This window comes from Cherax quadricarinatus, chromosome 39 (genome assembly GCF_038502225.1).
Source record: "Cherax quadricarinatus isolate ZL_2023a chromosome 39, ASM3850222v1, whole genome shotgun sequence".
NCBI classification, from domain to species: Eukaryota; Metazoa; Arthropoda; class Malacostraca; order Decapoda; family Parastacidae; genus Cherax; species Cherax quadricarinatus.
The window spans coordinates 31,200,752-31,216,251 of NC_091330.1; positions in this window are offsets into that span (position 1 = coordinate 31,200,752).

The window sequence follows — 15,500 nt, forward strand, 5'->3', positions numbered from 1 at the left end:
ACGGGGAGATGTTGTCCGGTCCCATTGTCTTTGAGGTATTGACGTCCCTTACTAGCTTCTTCACCTCCTCATTTGTATGTCATCCAACACTTGTTGGTATATTCCTTGCTGGTGTCCCCCTCTGTTCTTTCTCCCCAGAGGTCTTTCTGTCTCCACTGTAAATACTTCCTTAAATCTCATATTGAGCTCCTCACATACTTCTTGATCGTTTCTTGTGAGTTCCCCACCTTCTTTCCTCAGCCTTATCACCTGGTCTTTGACTGTTGTCTTCCTCCTAATGTGGCTATACAGCAGTTTCGGGTCAGGCTTGACTTTCGATGCTATGTCGTTTTCGTACTGTCGCTGGACCTCCTTCCTTATCTCTGCATACTCGTTTCTGGCTCTTCGATTAATCTCCTTATTTTCCTGGGTCCTTTGCCTCCTGTACCTTTTCCATTCTCTGGTGCACTTAGTTTTTGCCTCCCTACACCTTCGGGTAAACCAAGGACTGGCTTTGGACTTCCTATTATTTCTATTTCCCTTGGGAACAAACCTTTCCTCTGCCTCCTTGCACTTTGTTGTTACATATTCCATCATCTCGTTTTCTGATTTTCCTACCAGTTGTCTGTCCCACTGAACCTCCTGCAGGATGTTCTTCATACCTGTGTAGTCCTCCTTTTTATAGTTTGGCTTTTCCCATTCAGTTCCTGTTACCTTCTCCACTTGTAGCTCTACTATATAATCACAACTCAGAACCACATGATCGCTAGCTCGAAGGGGCCTCTTGTAATTGATGTCCTCAATGTCTGAACTGCTCAGGGTGAACACAAGATCCAGTCTTGTTGGCTCATCCTCCTCTCTCTCCCTGGTAGTGTCCCTGACATGTTGATGCATGAGGTTTTCAAGTACCACATCCATCATCTTGGCTCTCCATCTTTCAGGACCCCCATGTGGCTCCAGGTTTTCCCAGTCAATCTCCCTGTGGTTGAAATCGCCCATTACCAGTAACTTTGCTCTGCTCGAGTGAGCTCTTCTTGCCACCTCAGCCAGTGTGTCCACCATCTCTCTGTTGTTTTCTTCATACTCCTCTTTTGTCCTCCTGCAGGTCTGTGGTGAGTTATACTTTATGTTCTCCAGACCGAATTGTACCTACTATGTAGTCCCTTTCTCCAATCATGTCCATGCCTTCCATTTCCTCGAATCCCCATCGGTTTTTTATGAGCAGTGCAACCCCTCCTCCCCCTCTACTCCTTCTATCTTTCCTCAGGTTCTGATATCCCGGTGGGAAGATTGCATCTGTTAATGTCTCAGCACGTTTCATTTCTGTGACTGCTATGATGTCTGGGGATTTCTCGCTGATTCTTTCGTGCAACTCCTCATATTTATTCGTTATTCCGTCTGCGTTTGTGTACCAAACCTTCAGCTTCTTTTCTATCACTGTGATCCTGGGAGAATATTGGGGTTGGGGAAGAGCCTTGGTGGGGGCCTATAGTGGGCTGTGGTGTGGGGTCAGAATGCCCACAGGGGGCAGCTGTTGGGGTGAGGTTTGTGATGTGGGGGTTGGTAGCAGAGGGAACAGTGTGTGGATTCTGGTTGAGATTGCTCAGTTGCGTTAGGATTGTCGCAGTTGGTGTTCTTCTGCGGGAGTTTCTGCTGGGTGTGTTTGCCCTTCCTCCTGTGTCTGGGTTCTGCTCATCTTCATCATTGCCTCTCTTTCCTCCTTGCATCTCTGTACCCTCTCTTTCAGTGTAATCCTTTCTTCTTGTGTTCTGTCGCAATCTATGTATACTCTCTGGTACCCCGGTTTGTCCCTCAGTCATGCTTTCTCTTGCAGGATCCTGGTTCAAGCTGATTCTTCCTTGAAAATTATTTTGACAGGCCCTGTCCTTCCACTCGCAAACCACCCAATTCTCCTGGGTCATATCGCCCTCACCTATTGTTTTCATGATGTCTTCAATCATTTTTTCCTCCTCCTGTTTTATTTCTTCAAAGTTGTCCCCTTTGGCTTCTTGGAGCCCGTAAACAAAAACTGACCTCTCCCTTTCCCCCTCCCACTGAGTCTCCATTTGCATCCTCTGAGGTGTTTTAGTTCCTTCCATTGAAATGTTCTTGCCTTCAATCCATGTCCTTTCTGAAACTTCTATGCTCAGTGAACTGTCTTTCATGATCAGCTGTTCCTTGCTACTGCTGTTGGCTGTTAGAGTCTCTGTATATAACATACCTTCATTGTCGTCAGACTTGTTATTTGATCTTAGTGTGCTCCTCGTCTTTTCCCTGGCCCCCGGTGGGTCCTTCACGTATGGCATATCTCCATTGTTTCTTACCGTCCCTTTGTCTGTGCCTGACATAGAATTTCCTGATGTCGCATCTGTGGCAGTGTGTGTCTCTGTGTGTGTGTGCGTGTACTCACCTATTTGTACTCACCTATTTGTGGTTGCAGGAGTCAATTCATAGCTCCTGGCCCTGCCTCTTCACTGATTGCTACTAGGTCCTCTCTCTCCCTGCTCCATGAGCTTTATCAAACCTCGTCTTAAAACTATGTATGGTTCCCGCCTCCACTACGTCACTTTCTAGGCTGTTCCACTGCCTGACAACTCTATGACTGAAGAAATACTTCCTAACATCCCTTTGATTCATCTGAGTCTTCAACTTCCAATTGTGACCTCTTGTTTCTGTGTCCCATCTCTGGAACATCTCATCTTTGTCCTCCTTGTCTATTCTGTGCAGTATTTTACATGTCGTTATCATGTCTCCCTTGATCCTCCTGTCCTCCAGTGTCGTCAGGCCGATTTCCCATAACCTTTCTTCGTAGGACAATCCCCTTAGCACTGGGACTAGTCTTGTTGTTGCAAACCTTTGCACTTTCTCTAGTTTCTTGATGTGCTTGACCATGTGTGGATTCCAAACCGGTGCTGCATACTCCAGCATGGGCCTGATGTAAATGCTGTGCAGAGTCTTGAACGATTCCTTACTGAGGTATCGGAACGCTATCCTTAGGTTTGCAAGACGCCCGTAAGCTGCATCAGTTATCTGATTGATGTGCACCTCAGGAGATGTGCTTGAGTGAGGTTTGTGGTCAATGGCCACCTAGACTATACTGTGTCTGCAGTCTTCTTTGCCCTTCCCCAATCTTCATGACTTTTCATTTGGTGGGGTTAAATTGAAGGAGCCAGTTGCTGGACCAGGCTTGTAGGCTGTCCAAGTCTCTTCGTAGTCCTGCCTGATCCTCGACTGATTTGATTCTTCTCATTAACTTCACATCATCTGCAAACAAGTACACTTCTGAGTCTATCCCTTCCGTTACGTCATTCATATATTCCAAAAACAGCACAGGTGCTAGGGCTGACCCCTGTCACAGACACCCACTCTGACACCTCGCCATGTACCATGACTCGTTGTTGCCTCCCTGTCAGGTATTCTCTGATCCATTGCAGTGCCTTTCCTGTTATGTGTGCCTGATCCTCTAGCTTTTACTTGTGAGGAACTGTATCGAAGGCCTTCTTGCAGTCCAAGAAAATGCACTCTGTCCACAACTCTCTCTCTCTTGTCTTACTTCTGTCACCTTGCCGTAAAACTTCAGTAGGTTTGTGACACAGGATTTTCTTTCCCTGAAACCATGCTGGTTGTCGATTATACACTTGTTTCTTTCCAGGTGCTCCACCACTCTCCTCCTGATGATCTTCTCCATGACTTTGCATATTATCCATGTTAGTGACACAGGTCTGTAGTTTATTGCCTCATGTCTGTTTCCTTTTTTAAAAATTGGGACTATATTTGCCATCTTCCATACCTCAGGGAGTGGCCCAGTTTCAATGGATGTGTTGAAGATCTTTGTTAGTGGAACACACAGCATCTCTGCTCCCTCTCTAAAGACCCACAGAGAGATGTTGTCTGGTCCCACAGCCTTTGAGGTGTCAAGTTCACATAGCAGCTTCTTCACCTCCTCCTTGGTTGTGTGTACCTCATCCAGCACTTGCTGGTGTACCCCTCTGTTCTGATTTCCTAGAGTCCTACTGGTTTCCACTGTAAATTCTTCTTTAAATCTAGTGTTGAGCTCCTCACATACCTCTCGGTCATTTCTTGTGAGCTCCCCATCATCCTTCCTCAGTCTGATTACCTGGTTCTTGACTTGTTTTCGTCCTGATGTGGCTATACAACAACTTCGGGTCAGACTTGACTTTCGATGCTATGTCATTTTCATATTGTTACTAAGCCTCCCTTCTAATCTGTGCATATTCGTTTCTGGCTCTTCTGCTAATCTCTTTATTTTCATGAGCTCTTTGTCTTCTGTACCTTTTCCATTCTCTAGTACACCTAGTTTTTGCCGCCCTACACCTTTGGGTGAACCAAGGACTCGTTCTGGTGTTCCCATTATTTCTGTTTCCCTTGGAAACAAAACTCTCCTCTGCCTCCTTGCATTTTGTCACATAGTCCATCATTTCTTGTACTGGTTTTCTTGCCAGTTCTCTCTCCTACTGAATGTTGTGGAGGAAGTTCCTCATGCCTGAGTAGTCCCCCATTTTGTAGTATGGTTCTCCCATCCTATTCCTGCTGCTCTCTCCACTTGTAGCTCAACTATGTAGTCAAAGCACAGAACCACATGATCACTAGCTCCTAGGGGCCTTTTGTACATGATATCCTCGATATCCAAACTACTCAAGGTGAATACAAGGTGCAGTCTTGCTGGATCATCCTCACCTCTCTCTCTCTGGTAGTGTCTCTAACATGTTGATGCATGAGGTTTTCCAGTACCACATCCATCATCTTGGCTCTCCATGTTTTGGGACCCCATGGGGCTTCAGGTTTTTCCAGTCAATCTCCTTGTGATTGAAATCATCCACAACTAGTAACTTTGCTCCCCCATGTGAGCCCTTCTGGCTACCTCGGCTAGTGTGTCGACCATTGGTCTGTTGCTCTCGTCTTATTCTTCTCTTGGCCTCCTACAGTTCTGTGGTGGGTTGTACATTACTGCAATTATCACCTTATGACTCTCAGACTGGACTGTTCCTACTAAGTAGTCCCTTTCCCCCATGCCATCCATTCCTTCCATTTTCTCAAAACCCCACTGGTTTTTAATGAGCAGTGCAACTCCTTCTCCCCCTCTCCTCCCTCTGTCTTTTCTGAGGATTTGATATCCAGGTGGAAAGATTGCATCTGTTATCATCCTGGTGAGTTTTGTTTCTGTGAGTGCTATTATGTCTGGGGATGTCTCCTTGATTCTTTCAAACCACTCTTCACACTTATTTGTTATTCATCTGCATTTGTATACTACACCTTCAACTTATTTTCTAAGACTGTGGTCTGGTGAGTACATTGGGGTTGGGGAAGTGGGAGATCTGAGAAGTAAACAATGGGTGGTTGCTGTGGGGGTGGAGTTTGTAATGAGGTGGGTGGTGGTACTGGATATGGCATGGGTGTTTTGGGTTAGACTGTTTGGTTGCACTGGATTTGTCCTGGTTGGGGGGCTTCTGTAGGTAGTTGTGAGGGAGGCTGTATTTGATCTTCCTCCTGAGTCTGGGTTCACCTGTCCATGTCTGTCTCCATCTTCTCCTCTCTTTCCTCCTTTCGCCTTTGTACCATCTCTCTCAGTTTCTGCCTTTCTTCTTGTGTCCTGTCGCGGTCGAGATACACCTTCTGGCTTCCCGGCATGTCCCTTAGTCTTGCTTTCTCCTGCAGGATCCTGTTCTGAGTCGATTCTGCCTTGAAAGTCACTTTCACTGGCCAGGTTCTTCTTTTTGCAAAGCCCCCCTATTCTCTGAAAATTATCCCCTTGTTTTCTTGCTTCATAAGTTTCCCCTTCAACTTCCTGGAGCCCATACACAAAGACTGACCTCTCCCTTTCATTCTCCCACTGCATATCCCTATGTATCCACTGATTTGATTTAATTTCCTCCATTGCAACTTTCCTTTCTTCAGTTTCACTATCTATTGTACTTTGGCTCAGTGACCTGTCATTTTCCCTTCTCAACTTTCCCTTGGCTCTGATATGGTCTGTTAGGACCTCCACATATAGCTTAGCTCTTTAATTTACTACAGTCCCCTCTGACAGGCCTTCTACATGCAGTTTTGCTCCTTTGCTCCCTAAAGTCCCCTTGTTTGTGACTGAGGTAGCAGTCTCTTATGTCATTCCCAAATTGTTCATTAGTTTTTTAGGCTGTTTCAGATTTTTCAGTTCCTCTTCTAATCTCAGTATTCTAGCCTCTGCTGCTATGACTTGCATCTCCCACATCTTGCTTTCCATATCTATCCTCTCTTCCATTCTCATGCTAAGTTCTTCTAGTTTCTTTCCCCATTCATGTCCCCTTTTCATGGGCTCTGCTGCCCAATCTTCCTTTGCAGATTCATCCTCCTGTCCCTTTGTTTTCCTTCCTACTCTCTGGCAACCCTTTTTTTTTATTGCCTCAGAATGGAAAACTTACATAAATCTGTGCGTTTGTCCGAGTGTGAGGGAGGGGGGGTAGAGGAGGAACTGTAGACAGTGGCTAAATGGGAGAGGGGTGGGGAGGGGGATTGAGGGGGGAATATGGAAGTGAGGAGGAGAGAGAAGCAAAAGGGGAGAATGGGAGAGTGAGAGGGGAAAAGAGGAAAAGGTGGGGGAGAAGGAGGGTGAAAGAGAGAGGGGGGATCAGGGGAGGGAGTGAGAAATTGGCAGGGGAGGGGGGCAGGGGAAGGAGTGTATGTGTGAGTCTGAATATGTGGGAATGTGTGTTTGTGTGTGTGTTTGTGGAACTGTATGTGGGTTTGTCTGAAAAGTAGGTGGAATTGTGAGTTGGAGTGTTATGTGGAGTCTCAGTGTTCTCTTACCTGACCACACCCTCCTGTGACCTGACTCACACCCTCCTGCGACTTTACCTGCACCTACCTACAATACTGCACTCCATGCTTTTACTACCATCTAGGCTTATAGAAACCTGTCTCGTCTTGTTCAAAAAAATTACCAATTGCTATTCCTTATTGAGTACTTGATTGCCTTTTCTTTATCATACTAGGAGAGTTGGACCATTCACAAACAGCTTGACAGTTAATTGGAAACCAAATCCCACACCTAACAACCATGCATAGATGAATACAGTACTTGCAATGCTGCTGTAGCAGCCTGTAGAATGAACATTAAAATGGTATAAAATACCGACAGGTTGTTAGGTAAGACACATATGCAACAGTTAGGTATCTTTATTATGAAACGTTTCGCCTACACAGTAGGCTTCTTCAGTCGAGTACAGAAAAGTTGATAGAAGCAGAAGATACTTGAAGACGATGTAATCAGTCCATCACCCTTAAAGTTTTGAGGTGGTCAGTCCCTCAGTCTGGAGAAGAGCATTGTTCCATAGTATGAAACAATATTGTTTCATACTATCAACTTTTCTGTACTCGACTGAAGAAGCCTACTGTGTAGGCGAAACGTTTCGAAATAAAGATACCTAACTGTTGCATATGTGTCTTACCTAACAATGTCAGCTATAATTGATTCTAATAACTTGCCCACTATAGATGTCAGGCTTATTGGACGGTAATTTGAAGGAGTGGACTTATCCCCTGATTTGAATATAGGAACCACATTAGCCATTTTCCACAACTCTGGCACAACACTGGTAAGGATGGACGCATTGAATACACTCGTTAATGGCTGACTAAGCTCCATCTTGCATTTCTTAAGTACCCTTGAAAACAACTCATCGGGTCCCGGGGACTTATTTTGTTTCAGTTTGTCTATCTGTTTAATAACCATGTCCCTCGTGACAGTAATATTAATTAACTTAAATTCATCAGGAACTAAATAACTGTTAATTACTGGAATCTCATTTACATCTTCCTGTGTAAAAACTGACAAAAAATAGTCATTAAATAAGGAACACATTTCCAGTTCATTATCCGTCAGCTGTCCATTCCCAGATTTCAGAGGTCCTACTTTTTCCTTCACCTTCGTCCTATACACTTGAAAGAACCCCTTTGGATTAGTCTTTGATTCATTAGCAACTCTAATTTCATAGTCACGTTTAGCCTTTCTAATCGCCCTTTTTATTCTCTTTTAAGCTGAACATATTGGTCAGTAAGGTTAACCTCTGTTGTTGTTAGGTAAGACACATATGCAACAGTTAGGTATCTTTATTTCGAAACGTTTCGCCTACACAGTAGGCTTCTTCAGTCGAGTACAGAAAAGTTGATAGAAGCAGAAGATACTACGTCTCACCTCCTGACACTATATAAAGGCTCCATCCTGTCACTTCAACTTCATATTGTTTCAGACAACGGAACAATGCTCTTCTCCAGACTGAGGGACTGACCACCTCAAAACTTTAAGGGTGATGGACTGATTACATCGTCTTCAAGTATCTTTTGCTTCTATCAACTTTTCTGTACTCGACTGAAGAAGCCTACTGTGTAGGCGAAACGTTTCGAAATAAAGATACCTAACTGTTGCATATGTGTCTTACCTAACAATCTGTCGGTATTTTATACCATTTTAATGTTCATTCTGTCAGACACTGCAACACAAGGGTATCTTGGTACAGACCATCAACTTCGACCTCTACTAGTGAGAACGGCTGGGTTTGAGAGGGACCTGCCCTCCCAAAGCAACCTACGTCTCACCTCCTGGCACTATATAAAGGCTCCATCCTGTCACTTCAACTTCATATTGTTTCAGACAACGGAACAATGCTCTTCTCCAGACTGAGGGACTGACCACCTCAAAACTTTAAGGGTGATGGACTGATTACATCGTCTTCAAGTATCTTCTGCTTCTATCAACTTTTCTGTACTCGACTGAAGAAGCCTACTGTGTAGGCGAAACGTTTCGAAATAAAGATACCTAACTGTTGCATATGTGTCTTACCGAACAATCTGTCGGTATTTTATACCATTTTAATGTTCATTCAAGGTTAACCTCTCCTCTTCTGATGCGCCTATAAATTCCCCTTTTCTCCCCTAATAGATGCTTTAGCCTCCTGTTAACCCATTTGGGATCGTTATTATTAGACCTAAATTCTCTCTGGGGAATGTATATACTCTGGGCACTGTGTGCATTATTAAGAAAACAATCATAAAAGCAGATCCCTTCATATTCATAAGTATGATTATTGTCAATAAAATCATTAGCTAGATAACCCCAGTCAAGATTAGACAGATGTTCCCTAAGTCCTTTATAATCGGCAGAACGAAAATCAGGGATTTTTACTGTATTATCATTATTCTTGCATTCCCAATTAATGCTAAAAGTGATAGATTTGTGATCACTTGCGCCAAGCTCTTCAGTGATCTCCAGATTATTCACGAGTGTTTCCTTATTTGACAAGACTAGGTCTAGCAAATTATTACCCCTGGTAGGCTCAGTTACACTCTGTTTCAGAAAACAGTCCTGAACTGTTTCCATAAAGTCACTGGACTCTAGATTACCTGTCAAAGAATTCCAGTCAATTTGACTAAAGTTAAAGTCCCCTACTATGACTATGTTACTGTGTCCAGAAGCCCTAACAATTTCGTCCCAAAGAAGTCTCCCTCTATCGTGATCCAAGCCTGGAGGTCTGTATATTACACCTATATTACACTGTATATTACACTTATCCACATTGAACTTCATCTGCCATTTTTCAGACCAAGACATTAATTTGTCCAAATCGTCCTGGAGTTCATTGATATCCTCCTCAGAGTGAATTATACGGCCTATCTTTGTATCATCAGCAAACTTACTCATGTCACTAGTAATCCCTTCATCAAGGTCATTAATGTAAATTATGAACAAGAGAGGGCCTAAAACTGATCCTTGTGGAACGCCGCTAGTGACTAATCCGCATTCAGATTTCACTCCATTAATGGTAACTCTCTGCTTTCTATTGGTAAGCCATGCCTCTATCCATGCTAAAACTTTACCTCCTATACCATGAGCTGCCACTTTTCTTAAGAGTCTCTTGTGAGGTACTCTGTCGAAGGCTTTACTAAAATCCAAATAAACAATATCATATTCCTTATCACTGTCAACTGCCTCAAATGTTCTATTGAAGAACATCAGTAAGTTTGTCAGGCAGGAATGACCTCTCGTGAATCCATGCTGAGATTCATTTATCAAGTTATTCTCTTCAAGGTGACTTCTGATAATGTCAGCTATAATTGATTCTAATAACTTGCCCACTATAAATGTCAGGCTTATTGGACGGTAATTTGAAGGAGTGGACTTATGCCCTGATTTGAATGTAGGAACCACATTAGCCATCTCCCACAACTCTGGCACAACACCGGTAAGGATGGACGCATTGAATACACTCGTTAATGGCTGACTAAGCTCCATCTTGCATTCCTTAAGTACCCTGGAAAACAGCTCATCGGGTCCCAGGGACGTATTTTGCTTCAATTTGTCTATCTGATTAATAACCATGTCCCTCGTGACAGTAATATTAGTTAACTTAATTCATCAGGAACTAAATAATTGTTAATTACTGGAATCTCATTTACATCTTCCTGTGTAAAAACTGACAAAAAATAGTCATTAAATAAGGAACACATTTCCAGTTCACTATCCGTCACCTGTCCATTCCCAATTTTCAGAGGCCCTACTTTTTCCTTCACCTTCGTCCTATACACTTGAAAGAACCCCTTTGGATTAGTCTTTGATTCATTAGCAACTCTAATTTCATAGTCACGTTTAGCCTTTCTAATCCCCTTTTTTACTTCCCTTTTAAGCTGAACATATTGGTCAGTAAGGTTAACCTCTCCTCTTCTGATGCGCCTATAAATTCCCCTTTTCTCCCCTAATAGATGCTTTAGCCTCCTGTTAAGCCATTTGCGATCATTATTATTAGACCTAATTTCTCTCTGGGAAATGTATATACTCTGGGCACGGTGCACATTGGTTGGTAGGTAAGACACATAGGCAACAGTTAGGCAACTTTATTCCGAAACGTTTCGCCTACACAGTAGGCTTCTTCAGTCGAATACAGAAAGTGGGCAGGAACAGTAGAGAAGTGAAGACGATGTAATCAGTCCATCACCCTTGAAGTCGTAGAATTTGAGGTTGTCAGTCCCTCGGCCTGGAGAAGTTCAGTTCCATAGTCAGGAACTATCTGAAGATCAAGCGACAGTGCGGAGACTTAAATACTGTCGGAAGGAGAGGTGCAGAGTAGTAGTAGTAGTAGTGAGAGTGTAGCCACTGAGAGGTCAGGTCCCTCTCAGATCCAACAGTTCTCACTTGAAAGGGTTGTCTAAGGCGTTTTCTGTACCAAGAGGCCATGTGTTGCAGTGTCTGACAGGATGAACATCAAAATGGTATACAATACCGACAGGTTGGTAGGTAAGACACATAGGCAACAATTAGGCAACTTTATTCCGAAACGTTTCGCCTACACAGTAGGCTTCTTCAGACACTGCAACACATGGATCTGAGGGGGACTTGACCTCTCAGTGGCTACACTCTCACTACTACTACTGCTACTCTGCACCTCTCCTTCCGACAGTATTTAAGTCTCCGCACTGTCGCTTGATCTTCAGATAGTTCCTGACTATGGAACTGAACTTCTCCAGGCCGAGGGACTGACAACCTCAAATTCTACGACTTCAAGGGTGATGGACTGATTACATCGTCTTCACTTCTCTACTGTTCCTACCCACTTTCTGTATTCGACTGAAGAAGCCTACTGTGTAGGCGAAACGTTTCGGAATAAAGTTGCCTAACTGTTGCCTATGTGTCTTACCTACCAACCTGTCGGTATTGTATACCATTTTGATGTTCAACGGTGCACATTATTAAGAAAACAATCATAAAAGCAGATCCCTTCATAATCATAAGTATGATCATCATCAATAAAATCATTAGCTAGATAACCCCGATCAAGATTAGACAGGTGTTCCCTAAGTCCATTATAATCGGCAGAACGAAAATCAGGGATTTTTACTGTATTATCATTATTCTTGCATTCCCAGTTAATGCTAAAAGTGATGGATTTGTGATCACTTGCGCCAAGCTCTTCAGTGATCTCCAGATTATTCACGAGTGTTTCCTTATTTGACAAGACTAGGTCTAGCAAATTATTACCCCTGGTAGGCTCTGTTACGCTCTGCTTCAGAAAACAGTCCTGAACTGTTTCCATAAAGTCACTGGACTCTAGATTACCTGTCAAAGAATTCCAGTCAATTTGACTAAAGTTAAAGTCCCCTACTATGACTATGTTATTGTGTCTAGAAGCCCTAACAATTTCGTCCCAAAGAAGTCTCCCTCTATCGTGATCCAAGCCTGGAGGTCGGTATATTACACCTAGAATTAGTTTTTCTTGACCCTCTACGAACTCTACCCAAACAGATTCTGTTACTGCTCCATCTATTTTTATACCTGTTTTTATTCAACAATTAATATTTTCTCGAACATATAATGCAACTCCTCCTCCCTTCCCATTAGATCTATCCACATTGAACAACTTAAATCTCTGAATATTACACTCAGCAGTCATATCCCGACTCTTTAAATCATACCACGTTTCAGTTAACGCAATGGTATCAAAGTTCCCAGCACATGCTACCAAACGTAGTTCATTAATTTTATTTCTTGCACTTCGACTGTTAGCATAAAATACCATCATATGTTTTTTCTTCTGCATATTTTTCCTGTTGATCTTTGTTTTTACACAATTTCTGAAATTATCATTACCCAGAGTTACTCCATGACAGTTACTATTAAGATTCTTAATATCAGAGCATAAGTCAATATATCCATACTCATTATTTATCATTTCTAAACCCATACCTCTAACTAATCCTAGTTTAAAGTCCTAACAACCCCCTCAACTGAGTTAGCAAGAAAACCCACACCTGCCCTGGATAAGTGAACCCCATCCCTGGCATACATGTCATTTCGGCCATAGAAGTTGTCCCAGTTGTCAATGAATGGTACTGCATTATCCTTACAGTGTTTATCCAGCCAACAATTAATACCAATTGCTCTGGACAACCATTCATTACCAACACCTCTTCTTGGCAAAATGCCAAATATAACAGGGCGCCCCCCCCTTCTTCCTAATTATGTCTATAGCTGTCCTGAACTTTCTAACTAAATCCTCACTTCTACACTTGCCTACATCATTGCCTCCAGCACTGAGAGCAAATAATAGGATTGATCCCATTACTGTTCATGATGTTGTCAAGCCAGCTAACAATGTCCTCCATCCCAGCCCCAGGAAAGCAAACCCTCTGTCTCCTACTCCTGTCCTTCAAGCAGAATGCCCTATCCCTGTATCTAACCTGGGTATCCCCAACAACAACAATATTCTTACCTTCCTTGTTGTCGTTCGTCGTGACGATCCCAGTAGTCGACTCACATTCGTCGGGTAGCACCGAGAATGCGTTGGAGGTTTCCACAAGAGTTTCTTCAGCAGCCTCTTTCTTCTTCATCGTTTCTGGCTTTCCATTCGTCTTCTTGATCGTCAACTTCGTCGTCCCCTGCTGTCCAGCCACTGACCACGATCCCTTCTTGACCTGAGGACTCGAAACAGGATTACTACGAATCCTCTTGTTCTCCTCGGTCAGTCGCCGTATCTCCATCTTCGCTACCCTCAATTCTTCCTTAAGCTGCTGGTAAAGTTGCTCGATGGAGGGCATCTTGGTTCAGTCCACGGGAGCACACAAGACACTTCTTCACAGAGTTAAGTACAGGTCACCAATACCCCTGCCAAGCTACCCAAGATTTTAGACTCTATAACCCCACCCGGTAGATCAACAGATGCAGCATTCTCCACCTGACCTCAACATTCTGAACCTGACTATAAATACTCACGTACCTTCCACCCCAGGTAGATCTGTTTGTGACTTGAAAAAGCCCACTGTGTGGGCGAAACGTTGTCAATAAAGGATGACATTAAACTGCATATGTGTTTATGTTTCCATTGTGTCGGTATTTTATACCATTTATTTTCAACGATGCCTATTGTCTATTATTTCTTCCTTCTTGGATGTTTTATTGATTATTTTTCCCACTCGCTTTATAATTTCTTTTGCTGCTCACCCACTAATCTAACCTGTCTTTGTACTTGAGTCTCCCTCTTGGATTCACTCTTTGTCCTCCTCGTATTTGCAATTATGTTTACTTATCGCAACACCTGGTGCCAAGCGCAAGGCCTGGTGCATCTGACCTTTCTTGCAAATACTGGCACTTTCAAATTGATTAGTTGAAACTGCGTGTGTGTGTGTGTGTGTGTGTGTGTGTGTGTGTGTTTGTACCCTGAATAATAAAGGAGTGCTTTTTTTCACCCTACGATCATATCTTGATATTCTCTCTAACTTTCAAGGGAATAAAAAATAGTTGTGATATGGTTATTTCACATCGGTGTGTTGTGAGTTAAGAGACGCGTTTTGAAACTGGATATCTTAAGAACATAAGAAAATAAGAAAGAAGGAACACTGCAACAGGTCTACTGACCCATGCGGAGCAGGTCCATGTCCCCCCGGGATTAGACCAATGCCCCCCCCCCGCATTAGCCCAATGACCCACCCAGTCTGATCATCTCCACTCAAGGATGGAGCACTGCACCAGACCCAGAAGCACAAGCTAGTCAGGTCCAACTCACACCCACCCACACCCACTCATGTATTTATCTAACTTCTTATGACCAGAGCTTTGGTAAGATGGGTAAGGAAGAAGGATGGGTAAGGATAGAAATATTGGAAAAGGGTTGGAGGGTGGAGAGAGGTAGGATATGAAAGGTAAGTGGCCCAACCACTTTGGTGTAATTTAAAAGGTGTATGTGAGATAATAAGATATTCTTGAAGGGGTATAATACTAACCCATCAGAGTCACATAGATATAACAGATATATAAGTACATGACTCTGAATTGGTAGTAAATATACAAGTTGCAATTGCCTTTTTTTTTTTTTTTTTTTTTTTTTTTTTTTTTTTTTTTTTTGCGATTGCACAACATATATTTAAGCGACAATGAAGGCAATAATTTCCTGGCCAGTTTATAAAAAAATTCTTGGCTTCTTACAGGTGGTGTCCCGCCATAGTAAATATAGCATAATTTTTACAGTAGAATGTTATATAAGATGTCTCCCTAATTGGGGGCGATGATTTTCTCAGTAAACATAGAAGGGTTCTGGTGTTACCCAATCTTCTTCATCATCAGGGAGGTTGCTCAATATCATTGGTCGATGGTAATCATCTTTATGGATAAAACGACGGACCCTCTGTTGGAGAGTCATTCTTTGAGTCCTGTGAGGAGGAGTATTGATGATATAATCCGTGGTATTTACAACTTGTACAGGAAGTTCTCTATCTGGCATGTAGAGTTCTTGCATTGTATAGAGTTGTTTCTTTTTCAGGGTGTCAAGGCGTACATTTAAGGCAGTAATATCTTGTTGTACGTGTAAATCTGCCAATTTAACTCTGTCTCTCCTCCTGGTGCTTGTAATAAAGCGAAGAACTCTATTCTGCATCCGTTGCAACCGTAGCTTGTTGGCTTTTGTTGTTAATGTCATTGGGACACATGGGTATTCGAGTATAGGTCTTATTATCATTTTATACAGATGTTTTTTGACATGTGG